Here is a 22,997-nt window from a genome sequence, read left to right as displayed (position 1 = left end):
TTCGTGTCTGACTCTGATGGGCACAATCGCTGTCTTGTGTGTCTGGGTGTTGAGCACGCTAAGGCAGCGTTTGTGGATGAGTCATGTTCCCACTGCGGGAACATGCCCATCGCACGGTTGAGATCGAGACTCAATGATCTTCATGTGAGAGTCCCCTCATCCGCACCCCGATCTACTGGTCCCGAGAGGGCTGGTACTTCGGCTGGTGGCCAGGGTGATCTGAGGGTTACAGTGTGGAACAAAGCGCCGACTATTCCACGCTCCACACTTCCCTCTGTTCCCGTGCAACCCGCGAGTGTCCGCGTGGAAACCGCTGTACAGTCTTCTGACTTGCCGCGAGTTTCATGTGAGAGTCCCCTCATCCGCACCCCGATCTACTGGTCCCGAGAGGGCTGGTACTTCGGCTGGTGGCCAGGGTGATCTGAGGGTTACAGTGTGGAACAAAGCGCCGACTATTCCACGCTCCACACTTCCCTCTGTTCCCGTGCAACCCACGAGTGTCCGCGTGGAAACCGCTGTACAGTCTTCTGACTTGCCGCGAGTTTCATTCGGCGCTCCAGAGGAGGACGTGATGTCGATCGCTGCATCACAAGGTGGGCAGGAGTCCTCGGGAAGTGAGGATTCGGCTGTGCTGCCACCCTCGGGTGCCCCAGCATTGTCCGAGTCTGATCCCGAGATGACGGCCATGCTTTCCCGGGCAGCCGCGGCGATCGGTCTTGAGTGGTCCCCGCCACCTGGGCCGGTTCGTTCGCGGCTGGACGATTGGTTTTTGGGTGCGGCTGCTGATCCGCGTCGGCAGCCAACCCCAATGCCTTTTTTCCCGGATGTGCATGAGGAGGTCACGAGGTCCTGGAAGGCACCATTGTCTTCCCGTGATCGCTCGGCGACCGCCTCCGCCTTGCCTCCCCTTGATCAGGCGGCCGCCAAAGGGTACACTGGGGTTCCCCAGGTTGAACGCTCTGTTGCGATGCAGCTGTGTCCTCAGAGTGCTTCTTCCCGCGGGGACCCAAAGCACCCCTCCAAGGCCTGTAGGTTCTCCTCCACCCTTGTGGCGAAGGCCTATAGAGCTGCGGGGACGGCGGCCTCCTCACTGCATGCCATGGCGACTCTGCAGGTCTACCAGGCCCAGATGTTGCGTGATATGCACGAGGGGAGGTCTGACCCAGCACTCTTTGATGAGTTGCGTGCCGCCACCGACCTTGCTCTCCGAGCGTCGAAGGTGACCGCACGCTCGCTGGGTCAGGTGATGGCCACTTCGGTGGTCCAGGAGCGACACCTATGGCTAAACCTGGCTGATTTGCGGGAGGCCGAGCGGACCCGGTTCCTCGACACCCCCATATCCCAGGCTGGCCTATTCGGCGGTGCAGTCGAGGACTTTGCCCAGCAGTTCTCGACTGCCCAGAAGCAGACTGAGGCTCTAAAACATGTCCTGCCCCGGCGGCCCGCTGCTTCGGCGGCGCAGCCGTCGGCACAGGTGCCTCAGCCCGCTCGCCGCCGAGGGCGCCCTCCTGCGGTTCCCGCCCCTCCCGATCGGCCCCAGCAGTCCGCTGCTCCCGGGTCGCGTCGTCGAGGAAGCCGTAGGAAGGCGCCACAGCCCTCTCCCGCCCCGCGCCCCGCTAAACGCCAGGCTAAGCGGCGCTCCTGAGACGGGCTGCTCAGAGATGGCGATGAGTTCTGCACAGGAGCCGGTAGCAGGGCCGCTCCTTCCCCCGGTGGAGGGCCGGGGGAGAATCCTTGGTTTTCCCATTCCCGCTGCTCGTCCCACGACGGGCAGCACCCTAAAATGGTTAAAGAAAGAACTCACTATCCCATCTCTGAGCACACGGAGTGTGCGGATCAATGTTAATTTCGTTAACGAAAACTATGACGAAAAATGTTCGTTGACGACCTTTTTTCCCCTGACTAAGACAAGACGACGAGAGACGACACCCACGTCATTAAACGATAACTGTGACTATATCAACACATGCAGTATCGTTGACGAAAAAAGACGAGACTGAAATGTGTTTAAACATTTTTTTAAACTTAACCAAAACCACTTGTTTGTGTCAAATAAAGGAGACGACAACACATTGACTGTTTTTTTTTACGAGCGTTCATGCTTACGGTTGCCAGATTTTAATAATTAAATCCCCAGACAGAGCTTTTCTGTTAAAAGAACACGTTTTCTACCCGGTCTTTTCAATAGTATCTGGCAACCATGCGCGCGCGCTCTCGACACTGCTGAACCGCGGATGATCTGAAAACAACACAGACAAGTAAGTTAAGCTGGAGTTTAGCGATCTTCATTTGAGATTTTCTACTTAAATTAAAGTGTCTTTCAGTCGGTCTGTGTTCTGCCACGAGCCGTTTGCGCTATCTGTGCTACTAAATCTGCGATCAAAATATAGGCTGATATCCAGTGTTTTTAATGTCAATCATATTATACGAGGAAGAATGCAATGTTTCCTTAATATCCACACGATTTCAAATGAGACATTAATTTTATACAACAGTTCAACAAACAGAAGGGTAACATTAAATGATTTACTACATTTAAAACAGTCATAGGCTTATTGCTCTATTTTGCAACGAAAGCCACAGCAGAACTGCAGCACACAGCGGTGATTCGTGAACGATTCTGTGGCTTAGAATGAATCGTGAGATTCAATGACCCGTTCATAAAAATAGCAGCGTGCTTCCTTACTGAATGAATGACTCCATGACTCACTCATAAAGACAGTGACTTACTACTGGCTTTAATTTAATATTTTAAAATTACCGGTATCACTAAGTTTTTACCATCATTGCATATTTATTGAACATTGTTTAATTTAAAAATATATAAAAAATATTGTCCCTTAATGGAAAAAGTGTGACTGCAGTCTAAGTGGAAGAGAGGGGGTACCAGGGGGTAGGGCACTCTAAAAACCACTGAACTAAGGAAAAGGGGTATGTAGAATTGCACAAGTGCTACTGCTAAAGAGTGCAATGTCAATACAGCCTGTTACCTTAATTTACATTTCTCATAAGCTTAATTGAATTGGTCTAGAGATAAAAAATTAGGACATTTTTTGTCTAAAGACTACATATAAATAGCTACCAAATTAATGTCGGTAACTGCAGTTTGACTAAAAGTTGACAAAAAACGCAACGACTTTTCGTCAACTAAAACTAGACTAAAACTATGAAATACAAAATGACTAAAATGTGACTAAGACCAATAAGTATTTTCGTCTCAAGATGAAAACTAAGACTAAATCAAAAATGGCTGCCAAAATTAACACTGGTGCGGATGAGAGCACACGCCGCCCACGGGCCACGCTCCTCTCATCCCCCTCTGTCGCCAGACCCCTGCCAGAGCACGCCCCCGTGGGACGCTGGTCCTCCCCTGGCCTCCTCTGGCAGGACGCGGCTAATGACCGTGCCCCCGCACCGGGCCGCTATGCCACCCACGCCTGGGCCGGTCATTCCGCCTCGCTGCACCCCCGACGGTACGTCTGTGGTTCGTATGACCCCGCTGGTGCACTTTCTGGAAGCCTGGCTAGAGCTTCCCAGACTGTCCCGCTGGGTCGCGAGAACCATCAGGCTCGGCTACGCGATTCAGTTCGCGCGATCTCCTCCCCGCTACAGCGGAGTCCGCTTCACTATGGTCGGTGGCAATGCCCCGGTCATGAGAGCGGAGGTCACCACCCTACTGGCGAAGGGTGCGATCGAGATTGTCCCTCCAGCCGAAATGAGGTCCGGCTTCTACAGCCCTTACTTCATTGTTCCGAAGAAATCGGGTGGGTTACGACCGATCTTGGACCTGCGCGTCCTGAACCGCTCCCTTCACAGGCTGCCGTTCAGGATGCTCAAGGCCAAACGCATTTTCGAGTGTGTGCGGCCACAAGATTGGTTTGCAGCGATCGACCTGAAGGACGCCTACTTCCATGTCTCCATTTTACCTCGACACAGACCGTTTCTACGGTTTGCTTTCGAGGGGCAGGCATACCAGTACGCGGTTCTCCCTTTCGGGCTAGCCCTGTCTCCTCGCGTCTTCACGAAGGTCGTCGAGGCAGCCCTTGTTCCCCTCCGGGAACACGGGGTTCGCATCCTGAACTATCTCGACGACTGGCTGATCCTAGCTCACTCTCGAGACCGGGTTTGCGAACACAGGGATCTGGTGCTCCAACACTTAGCCCGCCTGGGCCTTCGGGTCAACTGGGAAAAGAGCAAACTTTGCCCCGTGCAGAGGATCTCTTTCTCGGTATGGAGATCAACTCGGTCGCCATGTGCGCGCAGCTTACGAGCGAGCGCGCGCAGTCACTGCTGACTTGTCTTCGCCAATTCGAGGGCAAGAGTGCGGTTCCACTGAAATTATTTCAGAGGCTCCTGGGGCATATGGCATCCGCAGCCGCAGTAACGCCGCTCAGATTGCTTCATATGAGACCGCTTCAGCTTTGGCTTCGCGATCGAGTCCCGAGGTGGGCATGGCAACACGGCAAGCTCCGGGTCCCAGTGACTCCGACCTGCCGTCAGACCTTCACCCCGTGGTCGAACCTCAGCTTTCTACGGGCCGGAGTGGCCCTGGAACGAGTTTCCCGGCATGTTGTTGTCTCAACAGATGCCTCCACCACGGGCTGGGGCGCCATGTGCAATGGACATGCTGCCGCGGGCTCCTGGACAGGACCCCAGCGCCTATGGCATGTCAATTGCCTCGAGTTGCTGGCTGTACGTCTCGCCCTGCACCGCTTCCATGCGCTGCTCAGGGGTCAGCACGTATTAGTCCGATCAGACAATACCGCGACAGTAGCGTACATCAACCATCAAGGTGGTCTGCGCTCCCGCCGTATGTCACAACTCGCCCGCCACCTCCTCATATGGAGTCAGAAGCATCTGAGGTCGCTTCGAGCCATTTATATCCCGGGACACCTGAACCAGGCGGCCGACGAGCTGTCTCGAGTTCGGCCTCTCTCTGGAGAATGGCGACTCCATCCCCAGACGGTCCAGCTGATTTGGGATCAGTTCGGCGACGCACAGGTAGACCTGTTTGCCTCCCACGACTCGTCCCATTGCGACCTGTTTTATTCCCTGACCGAGGGCACGCTCGGCACGGATGCACTGGCGCACAGCTGGCCGCGGGGCCTCCGCAAGTATGCGTTTCCCCCAGTGAGCCTTCTTGCGCGGACCCTGCGCAAGATCAGGGAGGACGAGGAGCAGGTCATATTGGTTGCCCCATACTGGCCCAACCACACCTGGTTCTCAGAACTCATACTCCTTGCGACAGCACCTCCCTGGCCAATTCCTCTGAGGAAGGACCTCCTTTCTCAGGGATGGGGCACCCTGTGGCACCCTCGTCCCGGTCTTTGGAACCTCCACGTGTGGCTCCTGGACGGGACGAGGCAGGTTTGAGTACCCTACCACCAGCGGTGGTGGCTACCATCACTTCCGCTAGAGCATCGTCCACGAGACATGTCTATGCGTTGAAGTGGAACCTCTTCGTCAACTGGTGTTCTTCTAAACATCAAGAACCCACAAAATGCCCCATCAGTGTCGTGCTTTCCTTCCTGCAAGAAGGGTTGGAGCGAAGGCTGTCTCCCTCCACCCTGAAAGTGTATGTTGCCGCCATTGCCGCACATCACGACGCAGTTGATGGTAAGTCCTTGGGAAAGCACGACCTGATCGTCAGGTTCCTGAGGGGAGCCAGGAGATTAAACCCTCCTCGTCCTCCCCTCGTACCCTCTTGGGACCTCTCAGTGGTTTTAACTGCCCTGCAGAGTGCTCCCTTTGAGCCTCTGCAATCAGTGGAGCTTAAGTTCCTGTCAATGAAGACAGCGCTCCTGGTTGCATTGGCCTCCATCAAGAGGGTAGGGGACCTGCAGGCTTTTTCGGTTGACGAAGCGTGCCTGGAATTCGGGCCGGCTAACTCTCACGTGATCCTGAGACCCCGGCTTGGATACGTGCCCAAGGTTCCTACCACACCCTTTCGAGACCAGGTAGTGAACCTGCAAGCGCTGCCCTTGGAGGAGGCAGACCCAGCCTTGGCACTGCTCTGTCCAGTACGCGCCCTTCGTGCTTACGTAGACAGAACGCGGTGTTTCAGGACCTCAGACCAGCTCTTTGTCTGTTATGGTGGGAAGCTGAAGGGAAAGGCTCTCTCCAAGCAAAGGTTGTCTCACTGGATAGTGGACGGCATTGCTTTGGCTTACCAGCAGCAAGGTCGACCGTGCCCCCTTGGTGTGACGGCCCACTCCACTCGGAGTGTGGCATCCTCTTGGGCTCTAGCGCATGGCGCCTCGCTAACAGACATCTGCAGAGCTGCAGGCTGGGCGACACCTAACACATTCTCGAGATTCTACAATCTCCGAGTAGAGCCAGTTTCTTCTCATGTACTCGCTTCAACTAGCCGGTACTAGATTCTGCTCAGGTGTCTTCGCTTGCTCGCCATTCCTCTCTACGGACGGGATACGTGCGATATTCTCCTCAGGTGAGCCTAATAAGCCCTGAGTCTCCTCCAGCACTGACGACGTCAACGCCAGAGTTATGCCTCTGGCAGCTTCGCGCTTGGCTAGGTGCCTCCATGTGCATGGTTCCCTTCGGGCGACCCCCACATGTGTATTCCACTGTAAGCCTCTTGAGCATGTGTCTTTCCCTTGGCAAGCCACCTTGCCACCCCTGGGGTTGAAATATTCCACCTGCGGCTGGACACCCCAGTGTTGCTCCGTATGCAGCCCTTCGGGGTCATATGTGTATTCCAAGTCCCCCCCTTCGGGTTGGGCATGATTGCATATTTCCACTGGATATGCTTCCCAGTGTACCTTGGTATTCCTGTGTTAAGTAGGACTCCTTCGTCCGTGCTAGTCTCACGACAGGGAGCTCAGACTTACGCAGGGCACTGGAAGACAGTCGAGAGGTGGCGTGATTATACGGGAACCCCATTCGTCGTCATCCGACGTAACTCGGAGTGACAACGAAAGGGAACGTCTCGGTTACGCATGTAACCCTCGTTCCCTGAGTAGGGAACGGAGACGTTACGTCTCCTTGCCACTTCCGCTGTACCGCTGGAACGCCTGAGTTCAGTCTCGGCTCCTCAGCGAAGACATATCTGCATGTTGCTCGCAACTTCCTTATATACCCCCAGGGTGGGGCGGAGTTACGCTATGCAAATTCCGCAGACCCATGGCATTTCTTTGCCATTGGCTCGTGTTTTAATACTCGAAGATGATAGGATTTCTAAGCGAAACCCCATTCGTCGTCATCCGACGTAACGTCTCCGTTCCCTACTCAGGGAACGAGGGTTACATACGTAACCGAGACGTTTTCCACCACGCTATAGGGGCGCATATCCTTGCAAATAAATCTTGCAATAGATGCAGTTATTGCTTTAGCACGATGGGTGTTTTCGGGAAGACTCTGAAGTTGACCAAATAGGTTAGGAGTAGCACTTCTCACGTCTGACCCTGAAATACTAGCTGCTTTAGGTGCAGGTATTTCTATATTAATGGCATGACGTCTGCGGAGATGGTTGCTAAGGTTTGTTGTATTTCCAAAGTATTTTAACTCAGATTTACAATGTCTGCAAACTGCAACGGACTTGTCAATCTTTCCATTTACTTTGTGAAAGCCGAAATAATCCCAAACCTTTGATCTCATGTTGGCTGGTGCCTTGCAAATTTCTCCTTCTTCGTTGCCCTCCATTGTGCACTGCTGTGTTTATTCGAATGACAACAAACAGGCGCGAATTGAAGATTAGTGACGTAATCCACTGCGCCACTGCAGTGAGGGCGCACTTTACGTCGCAGACGCAACTAATTTAAGATTTATATTAATTTTTTTAAATTATCCATCGTATATTCGTTATATAATCGCGATTCATTCGATTTTTAAATATAAAATCGATTATTGACCGAAACAAACGATTCACGATTCAAAAATCCATGTTTCAAGATCGATGCATATGCATCGGCAGGATTTGTAATCGATGCATCGAGAAAATGAATGAATCGTTACACCCCTAATAAATACCTTTCGGTAAGTTGTACTGTATCTTTAAATAAAAAGTAACAGATGATCGGTTTACTTGAACTGAGGTGCTACAGCAAATCGGTCACATCACATTTACAAGCGCCAAAACGGTATTTATTGTCTGAATTTCGTAATAAAATGGACAGAACATGAGAGCTGAGAATTTTTTTCATATCAAAAGTAACCTGCTCTGTCTAGTCTGTTGAGTGGATGGATGTGTGGTGCAAGAGCTTTTGAAAAGTGTAAATTGCGTGAGTCTCACGCTGAATGTGTAGAGTTGACAGCCCTGCTTTTAGAAGGGGGATAAATCGTCGGCAGCGTTCCTCCTTCCGCCATGCTTCTTCTCCATGTGAGCATTCATTACATTAGACTAGAGTGCGCACTGCGCCGCATGCACACAGTGCTTCTACATGTGGGGATTGTTTACATCAGAGTGCGCAGCATATACGCAGTGTTTGTTTAAGCGGTTGATGGAAAATAAGCTAATGCGCGTTCTATAAATCTAAATTCTGATCTATTATTTTTCACGGTATTTTGAAGTGCCCGCGATAACAATATCGTGCATATTCATTACCGCAGTTTATCGCATTACCGAATACCGGCACATGCCACCTATTGGTCGAAAGTGATAATCCATGAAATCATATTTTTAATTACTGTTTATATGATTTTTTGTCTAAAATCCTCTTTAAATGTCTTTAATTGCTCATTTTTTTGCAGTTTATGTCTTTAGGTTCGGTGCAGCATGCCGGGTTGAAAAATATCCAATTTTTCCATATTGGTCATTTTGGACATAAGCCATTTTGAATTTTGTTATAAAATCCTATATTTTAAATGAACACATTGGCATATAATTTCTAAACTCTGTATGTGTCATCTGCACCATGCCCTGAAAGAACTTCAAAAAGTTTAGAGACAGCGTCAAAAGCATGGGCGAGGCTAGCCCCTTTTTAGGGGTGCTTCAGCACCCCTAAAAAGGAGCTCAGCACCCCTAAAACTTGGAGTAAGAAATGTTGTTATTCTAAAAAAATATATATATATTTTTTTTGTCTTTGACAAGGTTAAATAATGTTCTTCATCTTCAATCCGCAGCAGCGCCAAGCAGAGCGCAGGTCAGAAACAGAGGCGCGTGTGTGTGTGTGTGTGTGTGTTTGTTCATCTGAGCCTCATTGGTCTTTCACTTCTCGTCAATGTCAGAATATTTGAGATGACCAATCAAATCAAAGTAGGCGGGCTTTATGTTCACAGAAGCTGCTGAGCGCGAATTTTAGCAGCACGACTGACGCTTCAGTTTACGGTCAAGTGCGAGTTAAGAAGATGTAAGTAGCTAAACTAAACATTTTATATTTGACAGTTTTTTAGGTCATAAATGTTAAACGAATGACAAAAATAATTAGAAAACTAATAAACCTTTGTCTAATTTCGCCATTTTGAGCTGAAAATAGGCCTATAACGTGTAATTATGTCATTGTGAGGGGACAAGAAACATTAACAAAGCCGTTTTCATAGGCACAAGATTAATAATGCATGTGTACATGTTGAGAATTAATATAATACAATTTGTAGCCTTCAGTAAATTAAAAAAGTTCAGCTTTAGAGGGGAAGAGACAGGGCAAGATCAGGAGACTGAGAGAAAAAGACAGAGTAATGGAGATGAGGAGAGAGCAGGTTTTAAATCTATTTCTTATCCTTTTTTGGCCTCAAACGTCTTGAAATGCACATATCAGAGAAATAAAAATGTTTAACCCCATAACAACCTCAAATTTATGACCTCTTTGATTATAAAGCCCTGTCTACGGCCATGTATTAGGCCTAGATCAATAATGAATGTGTACATATTGTGAATGAATTTAATAAACTTAGTTACCTAGCTTTCCTGGTAGCTTTGTCTGAGAAAATGATTCATGAATCAACCTATCAGTTGACCCTATGTTTACTTTCTTCACTGACAGACAAAAATGAAAAGCCTATATCAGTCAAAGCTCAGCTTTAGGAGGGGAAAAGACAGAGCAAGAGAAAAACAAAGAGAAAAAGAGTGTGATGCTGATGAGGTGAGAAAAATAAACAGCTGCCCGCACATGGTTTTAAAGCTGTTGTTATTCAATTTTTTTGGCCTTCAAAACATCTTAAAATGCACATATGTAGATCAGAGAAATCAAAATTTTCTCGGGGGAGCATGCCCCCGAACCCCCCTAAATACCTCACATTCGGTACCTCAGTGATTATAAAACCCTGCCATATCCATGTTAATGGATGAATGAATGAAACTAGTTAATAATGCGCATTAAAACAAAAAAAAACTTCTTTTTTTTTTCAATCATACCCTCATTGGGGGCTGAGCACCCCTAAAATGAAAATCCTAGAATCGCCCCTGGTCAAAAGTTATAATGAAATTTCCAGGAATACTAATAACTTTTGCTAATAACTAATAACCTTTGGTCTGATTTTCACCAAAATCAAATCGTATCATCTTCAGACCATGCCGGCAAAAATTTGGGGATTTTGTGTCGTTAGACAAAATCATTTTCGTATACCGCATCTTCAAATTTGATGACATGATGCCAAAATGACTCAGAGGCTGGATCTCTGCAATGTTTTGGCAAATTGACAAACAAACTTTGTATGTGTCATTGTCACCTTACTCTGACCACACTACATCAGTTTTGTAAGAGTGCCACCTATTGGTCAAAAGTGACAAACCATTAAATCATATTACTCGTGACTGTATTTATGATTTTTCAGCCATTTTGCCTAAAATCATCTTAATATCTTTAATTGTTCATTGCTTCAGTTGGTCTGATGCTCCCAGACATGCTGCCTTCTTTGTGCTTGGCCCCTTAATTGCTATATTATTATTATTATTATTATTATTATTATCATTAGGCTACTTTTATTAATAAATTAATATTGCAATTCATTTGCCCCGCAATAATTTCGTAGTGCATCACTGCATAACCAACACACTGCAGGGATAATAAAAGATAAGTTAGATTAGCTTACTTCTCATTTATAAAAAAAACTTGTTTAATTAAGTTTTTTTTTTTTTTTAATTCACAACGAATGGGCCACAAGAGAAATTTAAAGAAAATAAATTAAGACAATTATCTACCTTCATCTGCACATGTTGAAGTAGATTCAGCTCTCATCATCTCTGAGAGAATATGCGTATTTAATGCAATGTGTGATGTTAAATTTAATGTTAAATTTAATGTGTCAAATGCACTTTTTCCTTTCACTTTCTGTAGTGAATAATTTAATTCTTCATTGATATGACTCTCATGCAAAGTTTGCACATTACTCGTGTGATATCCACTGGCTCGCCTTCATGGTTTAAAACGGAAATTTAAAACGGTGCGCGCCATTTCCCATGATATTAAAATTCAGTAAATTATTAAATAAATGAGTAAATAAACAAGTAGGCTCAATTAATCTAGCCCACACTCCAGTTCAGTTGATAGTTGTAATGCACAAAAAGCTGGTCTGTCAACGACCAATAAACTGAAATTTGATTTAACTAAGAGAAATCAAAGAGAAATCTTTTTTTTCTTCTTTTTTTCTAGACTATATGTTTGAGTTATTGCTGTGGAATTGAGTTATGTAATCCCAATGACTGTGATAGAGCGAATTTAATGGGTTTTCACAGTGAGCTCCAATGAGCGCATCCCAGGGGCGATTCCAGGATTTTATAAATGGGGGGGCACAGGGGGGACCAAGAACCAGTGAGGGGGGGCCCATGGGAAATCAGAAAATTCAACTGGAAAAACTTCTCCTAAAGTAGAACAGTCTTTTTTTTTTCAATTAATGATTATGCAGTCTTTACTTACATACATCATTGTTTATTCTTTCAAGCAGATATATTTATTTGTATGAATTAAATATAATTAATCTTTATTAAAGCTATTATTAAAGAGCAGTGAATGCTTTTCTCTTTTTATTTTGTTGTTTGAACAATATTAAGTGTACAGAAGGCATTAGGTTTATTACGCACTGTCCCTTTAAAGGTGCCTTATGTAAAAATAAATAAATTCATACTCCACATTCCATACCAGATGGGGGCAGTATACCTCCAGAAAGTGAGTTGGTCTACTCTAGAGTATGAATATCTTCAAGCTACTCCCCTTCACCTTTACCAGTGAATATGTTCATATTCGTTTTGTTCATATTACATTTTTATTGTTAGTTTGAATTACATTAATTTGACAGACAGCATTCGCTGATGTTGACCAAGCTAGCGCCAACGTAACCAGAGCTTCCAACTCTCACGCATTAACCGTGAGACACACGCAAACACTTTTCACACGCTCTCACCCCACACATCAATTTTCTCACGCACAGAAAAATCACGAAGCAAAGAGGACACGGAGACCGACAGACTAGACAGAGCAGGTTAGTTATGATATAAAAAAATCTCAGCTCTCAGATTCTGTCAATTAAATACCGTTTTGGCGCTTGTAAATGTTACACGACAGATCCCTAGCGCATGTGAACCGATCATCTCTACTAGCTAATAGTAAAAAAATCACGAACACTGAAAGATACAGTAACGTTAGGCTACAACTTACCAAAATGTATTCCTCATACATAATATCGACCAATCAGTGTTTTTTATCATCGTGAAGAGGTCAATAACACAGCTGGAGAACAATTATGTCAGATTTACCTCAGGAAAGCCATTTAATATACATAATACAGGTCACGTAGTTGGCAAGAAAAAAAGAGCAATAGAGATTGTGCTATGTGTACTATATTACAATACTGTATTTATGAACGTTATATACGTTTATCGAACAGCCTTCGATACATTTCTATGTTATAACTTCCCGAAAATCTACACAAACATATAAAACAAACTTCTAACGAAATACTAACAGCATCTTACTTACCAATCCAAACGAAATGTTGCAAGTTCGAAGTCAAACCTCATTTTTTTCATGTCCATTAGTTGTCTCCAGCGATGGAAAGCAGTGCCAATGTTTACTCTGGTTCTGTTCCTTTTTTATCATATTTTATTTGAATGTAGTAGTGGGCAGTAGGCTACTTTCCACACGATTGACATCAGGTTCAAGTACGCCCACAAGCCGTGCGAGTTATTCGTGTATTGCATGTTTGGCTGGTGGTTATGTTGCCGGCATACCGCCTCCCATGGCCGAAACTGGTATTACGACACCTGTCGGGCCGTGGCTATTAATGCTAATGCTAATTGAGGTTGATATCTCTGCAGCACTATAACTTGACATTTTTTTAATGACATCATCGCCCTTATTTCTTCTCATTCTTTTGATGCATGTAGCTCATTTTTTGGATATTTTTACCTCAATTTTTACATAAGGCACCTTTAACAAATCGTGCCCACGGATTAATAAACCGTACCCACGAGTATCTAATCCGTGCTCTCAGATTTGTAAACCGTGCCTTCAGTTTTTGCAATCTGTACCCACAAATTCATAAACCGTGCCCACGCTTTCGCAATCCGTTCCCACGGATTTGTAAACTGTACTCACGGATTTGTGACTCGCCCTCATTTTAGAAGAACACGTTGTTAACGAATCTTATTGTATAGTGTTTTATTGAATATTAAGTGGAATACATCAAATTGACATACGTCTGCATGCTTAAAGTGATTGTCAATTGTAGCGGGTATGGGTGGAATATACGATTTAATATGAATGACGTGCATCAAAATCTTTTGTTTATTTGTGATATAATCTTAGCACTTTATTATTATTTTCTAACCTGTATTATGACTGATATTTGACGAATTCCTTTGTTCATTTTTTTGTAAGTTTTGGACAAAATATGTAGCCTAAAATGTAATAATATGAATAATTATAATAATAATAATTATTATTATTATTATTATTATTATTTGAGTTAATAACTATAAATGAGTTCACTAGACAGTAATATGTTTATCATAAAATAATTTATGAATGCTTTATTTTTAAGCAAAAATTATGCAAAAAATGTAGGCCTATTTTATCCAAAACTGCAAAAGGTTAGGTTATAGCCTATAATAATAAAACATTGATAAATTATTTGATGACAAACATATTACTGTATTACTAAGTTAACTCGTTTATAGTTCATTTATAACTTAAATAATAATAATAATTATTATTATTATTATTATTATTATTATTACATTTTAGGCTATATGTTTAAAAGACGCTTTTGTCCAAAACTTACAAAAAAATGAACAAAGCAATTCGTCAAATATCAGTCATAATACAGGTTAGAAAATAATAATAAAGTGCTAAGATTATCACAAATGAACAAAATATTTTGATGCACGTCATTCATATTAAATCGTATATTCCACCCATACCCGCTACAATTGAGAATCACTGTAAGCATTCAGATGTATGTCAATTTGATGTATTCCATTAATATTCAATAAAACAATATACAATAGGATTCGTTAACAACGTGTTCTTCTAAAATGAGGGCGAGTCACAAATCCGTGAGTACAGTTTACAAACCCGTGGGAACGGATTGCGAAAGCGTGGGCACGGTTTATGAATTTGTGGGTACAGATTGCAAAAACTGAAGGCACGGTTTACAAATCTGAGAGCGCGGATTAGAAACTCGTGGGTACGGTTTATTAATCCGTGGTCACGATTTGTTAAACCGAGGGAACAGTTTGAGAATTCGTGAGTACGGTTTATAAACTGAGCGGATGGATTGCCAAACCGTCGCCACGGATTGTTTTTTTTTTTCCCTACAGGTGACTTCCCGGGCTCCGTACAAATCAGTTCTGACTGGATCTCTTCCCCTATCGTCCCTAACATTTTCGTCTATTTTTTATTCGTTGACGAAAATGTCAATACATTTTCGTCATAGTTGTCGTCATTTAAAAATGTTTTTGATATAGTTATGTGTTTGTCTGTGAAAAAATGTCGTTGACGAAAATAATGGCGAACATTTTTCGTCAACGAAATTAACAATATAATATACTGTAATTGAGTGTGTATACCATAAACAATGACATGTCGAGGTGTCTCTCTCCTGACTCCTGTTTGAAAAACGCGGACCAGAGATTCTGCTTTGCGAATCGCAAATCAAGCAGTGATTGACAGCGCTCTGATCCAATGGCGTTGGGCATTGTCATGTTGACAGTAAATCTAGCCGAATGATGTTGGGGGGGCACCAGGGGGGCACCAATCATATTCCAGGGGGGGCCGGTGCCACCCCGTGCCCCCCCTCTAGACACGCCCCTGGCGCATCCAGCTTTTATCTTACACACGCATACATTCAAGCGGCTCCTGAAGACAAAAAAAGCTGATGGCATGTATCACAGGCTTACGGGCACTCCGCTTGTGACGTCATGAACTGTCATTAGCCAATAAATTGATGTGTTTGTCACACTAATGGTGTTCCCCATTGTGTCAATATCAGACATTGCATTAAAGTTCCACTTCAAAAGGTTAAATATCTTTTTTTATCTTTTGTTTTATAGTATTCATTCCAGTCAAATGTGTATGTATTTGGTGTTAATCCCAATTTAATTCAGAGTATACATATATACAGGGTTGTGTAATAAATGCCAAGTGTTGTAGTAAACCAATTCTGCCTCAGGTTTCATTGTACCGTTCCACAAACCAAGAGGGTTGTCTAGTGACTTGTCTAGGGATTTGTCAACCCACAAGTGTCTTAATGTGACACTTGTGGGTTGACAAATCTGGATTAATGTCATATATGCAAAATAAATTTAATTTATCCAGGAACTGGGTTAAGCAAATTTAAAAATGTAGGCCTAAAGTATATGTGAACAGCCATAGTGTTGCTAGCCATTCAAATCAATTAATTTTCTATTTCAGCAATGTTTTCAGCATTAAGCATGAACTATTTTTATACTAAAAAAATAACTTGTAACACCACAGTATTCACCTCAACAGAAGTTGCATCAAATCTCTAATGTATACATATCCTAGAGTATTTTTTTTTCCGGCTCACCACCTCTAAACCTCAGTGATTCTAATCCAACTGTAAACCCCTGCTGAGAGTTCAGAAGGGTACAGTTTGTTTCACACAGGCTTGTAAAATTTGTTTTTTATGATGAGCATTGTGGTGTAATGCTCTATTTAATAACTGACTGACATATGCTTTTTGAGATTAGATATGGAAATGGCCATTTGTATCACTGAATATAGTGGTTTAAGAAAATTAAAATGAGTTTTAAGAAAATTAAGAGTAGAATATAAGCCTGATTCTCAAACGACTAGCCACTGCACATCTGCTTTATGACCAACAGGCCAACTTAAACAATGTCTCTCAGTAGCATTTACATTTTCCTTGTTGGCTTTACTAATTGTTTCTTTTTCGAAGTTTCTTGCTCAAAATCTGAGTTCAGATTGGAAGGAGATTACTTATTGGGTGGCCTTTTCACTTTACATGAATTCTCCCCAGAGACCACTGAATGTTTCAGGTAAGGAAGGACATTTTTATCAGCTGGGTTGCCTGTATTGTAAATCAGAGTAGCATTTCGTAATAATCACATTTATAAACTGAAACTTTAATGACATGCTATTAACTTCATCATTGATGTTTTCAAGGCACAGTCCCTCAAAATCTGGCTATCAGATGTTGCAAGTTATGAGGTTTGCTGTTGAAGAGATTAATAACTCCACCACTCTTCTGCCCAATGCTTCTTTGGGCTATGAAATTTTTGACCATTGTTCTAATACATTAAATTTCCATTCAGTCTTAAGTTTTATCTCAAATAATGGATCAATAAAACCTAAAGAAAAACTGAACAACTATCAGCCTAAAGTGATTGCTTTAACAGGGCCCTTGGGAAGCAATCAAACTATTACTATTGCACCACTATTCACAATGGACCTTATACCTATGGTAAGTTAAGCTTCTTTTTATAGTTTGCATAATGAAATACTTACACACTTACTTACTGCCCTTTGTTTACAACTACACAGTTACCATATATACAGTAAAATGCTAATGAATTGTTTATAATATTTAGTTGTCTTCTGTTTCAAAGGTGAATTATGGAGCTTCTAGCTATGCATTAAGCAACAAACTTAAGTATCCTGCTTTTGTAAGAACAATGCCTATAGCAACAAAGACCTGATAGAAATGATTACTGATATGCTTGGTATCAATGTCATTGTTGTTTTTGCTATGCCACAATATGCAAGCAAAATTATCAAAGCAGCCATAGCAAACAACATCCAAGACAAAGTATGGATTGCAAGTCAAGCATGGTCTATGAATCAACAGCTTCCCAGAGAGCCAGGAATTGGGAAAATTGGCACAATAGTTGGTATTTCGGAGAGATTGTTGACATTGCCTGGATTTAATGAATTTGTCTATAAAGACAGGAGATCAACTGATGACACCCATAATGAAGAGAGTGACACCCAGAGTAAGAGTAAGACATGTAATCAAGTTTGTGATTACTGCACATTGTTGACCGCAGAGGAGATTATAAATGAAAAACCCACATCCTCTTTTGCCATCTATGCTGCCATATACACCATAGCTCATGCATTACATAAGGTCCTGCAGTGCGACATGAATGGATGCCGCAAAAACACAGTGGTAAAGCCATACATGGTAAGAGAATTCATTTGAATTTATGACAAGTTGATCAATATATTAATTACATTATTGAAGTAACAGTGTTTTATTTAATTAAATATTGTTCATATTTTTATGAAATTGCATATTATATTATTTACAATATTTACAATAATTTAATAATTAAATAAAACAATATTTATATTAATTTCTTTAAGTTATAGTAATATTATATTTTGTCTTTTTTTGTTAAATAATGGGGGTAAAATCACCACAACTCACAACAGCTTGTGGGAGAAATTAAGAAGTTGGATTTTCCACTCAATGGTCGTCAGGTGAAATATGATGATAATTATGATCCACCCATCAATTATGCAGTTGTGCTCTGGCTGTTATGAATTGGAAGACTCAGTAGGATCCATTTGCAGCTTTTAATGAAGGAACGTCAAAACAGGCAAGGGTCAGGCAACAGCAAAACAGGGTGATCAGAGAACAGACACAGAGAGTAGTCAGGTCACAGGCAGAAGTTCAGGGCAGGCAGCAAGAGACAATAATCCAAGATCAATCCAAGTCGAGACAGGCAGCAAACAGACAGAAACGAGATAACAATCCGAGGTCGATAAACAGATTAGTAGAATAGGGGAAAACGCTCAGTGATTACAGTCCGTGGCAATGCAATACTTCGCAGTGATCTTTTGTTTGAGTGTGGTTTATATGGAGTGTCTGAATGAGATGCAGGTGAGTGCGCAATCAGTCCCATGTATGAAGCATTATGGGAATTGTAGTTTTGTGAAGTGATCAGTCTGGTGTGGAGTGCCCTCTGGTGACTCTCAGAGGCACTCCAGCTGGTGATCGTTACACTGGCACACTGATGGAAATCCTCCACAGTTTGAGATGGTGGGCACATATGATATATATTCAGAACTGACTTTTACAATTAACATAACTTTTACTCTCTCCTGCCCTGGAATAACAACGGTTCTGTAAGTCTTAATTTGCTGAGCCTTTATCTAAACATTTAGATTTATAGATTCCAGTTTTTCTCAATCAAATTTTAAATATTGACATCAAGACAATTAGATTGTTCTCTGTTAATTCATTTTTTATAAAGCTGGTAAAACTTTATTTTAATGTTTCCTTGTTACACGTTACATGTAATTACTATATTAATAACTATAAATTATGCATAATTACATGCAACCATAAACCAAACCCTAATCCTACTCTAACCCTATAGCACTGGGCACAGGCGCTCTCAACCCTGGTCCTCAAATAGCCACTGTCCTGCAGAGTTCAGCTCCAACCCTAATCAAACACACCTGAACCAGCTAATTAAAGGAGAACTCCGGTCAATTTTTTGTAAATTTGGAGTGCTGTCAATACAGAGAACAACGACAAAAATCGGTGTTGCCTACACCGTGTTATAACATAATTTTTATTCATATCTTTCACATCTACTGCAGTCAGATTCACCCGTGTTCAATCTGAAGGAATCACTCACATTGGCTGTGCACTTGTAATGACACATCAAGGATGTTAAGAGGCTAAAAGCAGGTTTAAAACTTGCCCCATTGAAGTCAACAGGGTGCAAATTTTAAAAAGAGGATAACACGGTGTAGGCAACACCGATTTTTGTCGTTCTCTGTATTGACAGCACTCCAAATTTACCAAAAAAATGAGCTCAAAGTTAAAATTGACCGGAGTTCTCCTTTAAGCTCTTCAGGATTACTAGAAAGCTACAGACAGGTGAGTTTGATCAAGGTTGGAGCTAAACTCTAGCCTAGAAATCTAGACGCACCCTAGCGGCAGCAAAATGTATTTTGCAGCCAGGGTAGTCTAGCAACTCTCCATTGACTTTCGAGCTGCAAAAACCTAAATTGGGTCAGGCCAATCACATCGTGTATAGAGTAGGCGGGGCGGGCTTAACATAATGACGACAGAGTTGCGACGGTTCCCTGTTACTTGAAAACAAAGAATGGCGGCTGCTGGAGAACAGTCTTTCGAATAGGCTTTGGGGACTGGAGGACTTGGAGTTAAGTTTTTCTTTGAGAAAAGAGCAAAGAACGGCACTTAAGTCATTCTTAAAAAAAGGAAGATGTGTTCGTAGTTTTGCCGGCCAGATTCAAAAGTTGAATCTATGAACTAACGTTAGCTCCGCTGTTGGGAAAACGCTCTGGTTGGTTGAAGCGCTGTCCTATTGCGTGCAGAGGGAATTGGAAAGACAGCCGTTTATCCTGCCCCTCGGATTGAGCCGTATCTATGGTGAGTTGCCAGACCTAACATCTTGATGTAGGTCTGGCTTGCCAGGCTAACTAAACTCTGCAGGAAAGTTCCCTCGAGGACCAGGGTTGAGAACCCCTAGCAAGTACATTAATTAATATTACTCATTAAATGTATAATTACACTGTAACAGGCAAAAATTTAACTAAACTGTAACCAAAGATCTGTTTGGAAGCAATATTTGGGGGTGTTTAAGGGAATTATGTAATTTGTGTTCAGATGAGTTAATTGTTTAAGAATACGGACACAGTTTAGAAAAATGTGTAAAATCAGTTGAGAAAAACTTTAACATTAATAACAAATTTTCTTATTCTTTAAAGGTTCCTTTCGCAAACTGCTCTGCTGAGTGCAAGGAGGGATTTTCAAGGCAACCTAGCAGTTTTCATAGTCGCTGTTTTACATGTAAAAAATGCCCACGTAACAGCTATGTGGATTATTCTCGTAAGTACAAATTAAGTTTCCAAAAATTAAATGTTTATAAACATTACATTCAGTTCGAATTTACAGGTTTAAAAAAAAAAAAAAAAATTGTTTTAGTGCTACATTTTTAAAACTCATTTTTAGACGTAATCTCACAAAACAATGATCAAAACCACAATGTTTAAAAAGGATGTGTGAGTGTGTGTGATCCTGGTAAACCCTACATTATGAGGACTGATGGCAATATCAAAAATCCTTCTCCTTGTGAGGCCATTTTTGGTCCCCATGAGGAAAACTGCTTATAAATCATACTAAGATGCTTATAGATCATATTAAAACATTTTCTGATGGTTAGGTTTAGGGGGTAGAATATACAGTTTGTACAGTATAAAAATCATTATGTCCATTGAATGCACAAAACATCATGGAAATGTCATATCTTCTTCACATCTTTTAAACCCACACTGGATATATATTAGCCTATCACAAAAATTACTGAGGTCTGTTTTTTTGGAGGTCTCCCACAACAGGTTTACATGCATCAAAGGCCAAAAATCACTTTCATTTTCTCATAATATACATTGCACATCACCACATTTTCCAATGATTCTCAAAAGACTCATCCAAAGACTCAGTCTCTCTAAACCCCTCCTTTCTGCGAGCCTACTCTGCTCTGATTGGCCAGATGTCCCAGTCTGTGGTGATTTGTCTACCGTTTACAGCATTTATAGCTAATTTATAGCAGTGCATATGCGGGAACTGTATCATTTACTGTATCAGTAACAGTGTGTACATTACGCGAATGACTGATGTAACAAAGTTTGTAAAACAAATCTTGCTACATCCTTTTCATCATTACTCAAAGTAGAAAGAACAACAGACAATCTGCATTAATGGACACAATTTCAGGTAATAGGGTCACACTGCTGATTAGCAGAAGTATTTCAGGAAGACAGTAGTAACGTGAGTTAGCCCGAGACCTACACAGTATAAAACACAAAACTATTTACGTATTTTTGAACACCCGGTAGAAAATACATACATCGATGTTAGGCACTGTAATTTGCTCTGGGCCCCTTCCTGTTCGCCGGAGTGATGAGATACTTAGTAGACTGTCCTCACCCAGTGGCTGGCTGTCTGAGTGGTGTCCGCACTAATAGAATATAGAATTATTCTATAATATAGAATTAATAGACAATTGGAAAAGTTTTTGGGGCAGACCTGACCTGTTGAAAAGAGATGGTATTCATTCTTTCTGGTGCTGCTCTTCTCTCTAGTAATATGGCACATATCCTTAGAGCTCAAACATGAATTGGGGCTCAGGTCAGGAAGCAGACAGACTGGCTAAACCGACCGTCTGCTAGCTCTCACACATCACTGAGGTCAGATAAATCCCATAACATAGAGACTCTTTCACCTACAGTAGATATCATCATATAGAGACTGTGTCTGATCCCCGAATTAGGAAATACAAAAAAAACTCCCAAACCTATTTAAGGGTAAAAATGTAATTGATGTTCAACAAATAAAAAACAGATATAATACAAATGAACAAATGATAAAAGCTTGGGTTGCTGAATATTCGATCCTTTACTTCAAAAGCACTTATTGTTAATGATATGATCACAGATTATAACCTAGATGTGCTGTGTTTGACAGAAACCTAGCTAAAACCAGACGATTACATTACTTTAAATGAGTCCACCCCCCAAGTGTTAGGAAATAATCAGAAGATTCAATTGCAAAATGAAAGATATGTTTATTGAGAGCTGGTCAGATGCTGGGAGAGTGATGGTGTGCAATTGTCCGGTATGAAGCCCTTGGCAGCACAGGGACGCTGAGGACAACCCGATCTCTCCGGTGATGGTGATGATGATAAAGTCCAGAGAATAGCGGAGATGACACAGGGATTGGAGACCAGGAAGTAGACAGCGTGAAGAACCAGGAGTGCTGAACACGGAGGACATACGGGAACAGGAGACAGGCAGGAAACAACACGCGTGAACATCCACAACGATCTGACAAAGTCAAGGTGACAACAGTGAGACTAAAAAGGGTTCGCTGATCAGCTGCAGCTGGCGCGCTGATCAGCGGCAGTGATCAGCAACCACGCCCACATGCACACACACACACATAACATAAGACAAGAAAGGAGACAGCGAATTCATAAACCATGACAGTACACCTCCCCCTAGGAGTGCCTCCTGGCGCTCCCAGAAGAACTTACCTGTTGATTGTAATCATCAATAAGGGAGTGATCCAGAATGTCCCTAGCAGGAACCCAACTTATCTCCTCCGGACCGTAACCTTCCCAGTCCACCAGGTACTGAAATCCGCGTCCCCTCGTCTCGAGTCCAGAATAAGATTGACCGAATATGTGGGTTCCCCGTCTATGAGTCGCGGCGGTGGGGGAACCGGGGTCAGAGGATTAAGGTGAGAATGAAATACAGGCTTTAATTTGGAGACATGAAAAACGGGATGAATTGTCCTGTACGCTGGAGGGAGTTTGAGTCAGACTGCCACCGGACTAAAGATCTTGGTGACAGTGAACGGGCCGATGAATTTAGGAGTTAACTTGGAGTGGAGTGGAATATTCTTGGTTGAAAGCCACACTTTTTGACCCACAACGTATACGGGAGGCTTTGACCGGTGGCAATTTCACAGGCTCTGTCCCACGTGCAGTGACAACTCTGGACGAAGGCGTGAGCGGAGGGGACTGCGACTTCGGATTCCAGACTCGGAAAAATTGGTGGCTGGTACCCAAGACTACATTCAAA

At 42.9% G+C, this 22,997-nt stretch overlaps 1 pseudogene across 1 annotated transcript; it reads left to right on the top strand.

Annotated features, from left to right (window-relative positions):
- Positions 1-16,250: 16,250 nt before the first annotated feature.
- On the top strand, positions 16,251-21,887 carry LOC311066429 (taste receptor type 1 member 1-like; annotated as a pseudogene). The gene is made up of 7 exons: positions 16,251-16,411; positions 16,539-16,836; positions 16,982-17,556; positions 17,808-17,900; positions 18,376-18,503; positions 20,121-20,241; positions 21,880-21,887. The product of its transcript is annotated as a taste receptor type 1 member 1-like (transcript).
- Positions 21,888-22,997: the final 1,110 nt, after the last annotated feature.

The sequence above is a fragment of the Abramis brama genome (genome assembly GCF_963993115.1).
Source record: "Abramis brama genome assembly, chromosome: 16".
Classification (NCBI taxonomy): Eukaryota; Metazoa; Chordata; class Actinopteri; order Cypriniformes; family Leuciscidae; genus Abramis; species Abramis brama.
The sequence above is the reverse complement of the archived record's forward strand: the minus strand, read 5'-3'. Positions and strand labels throughout refer to the sequence as shown.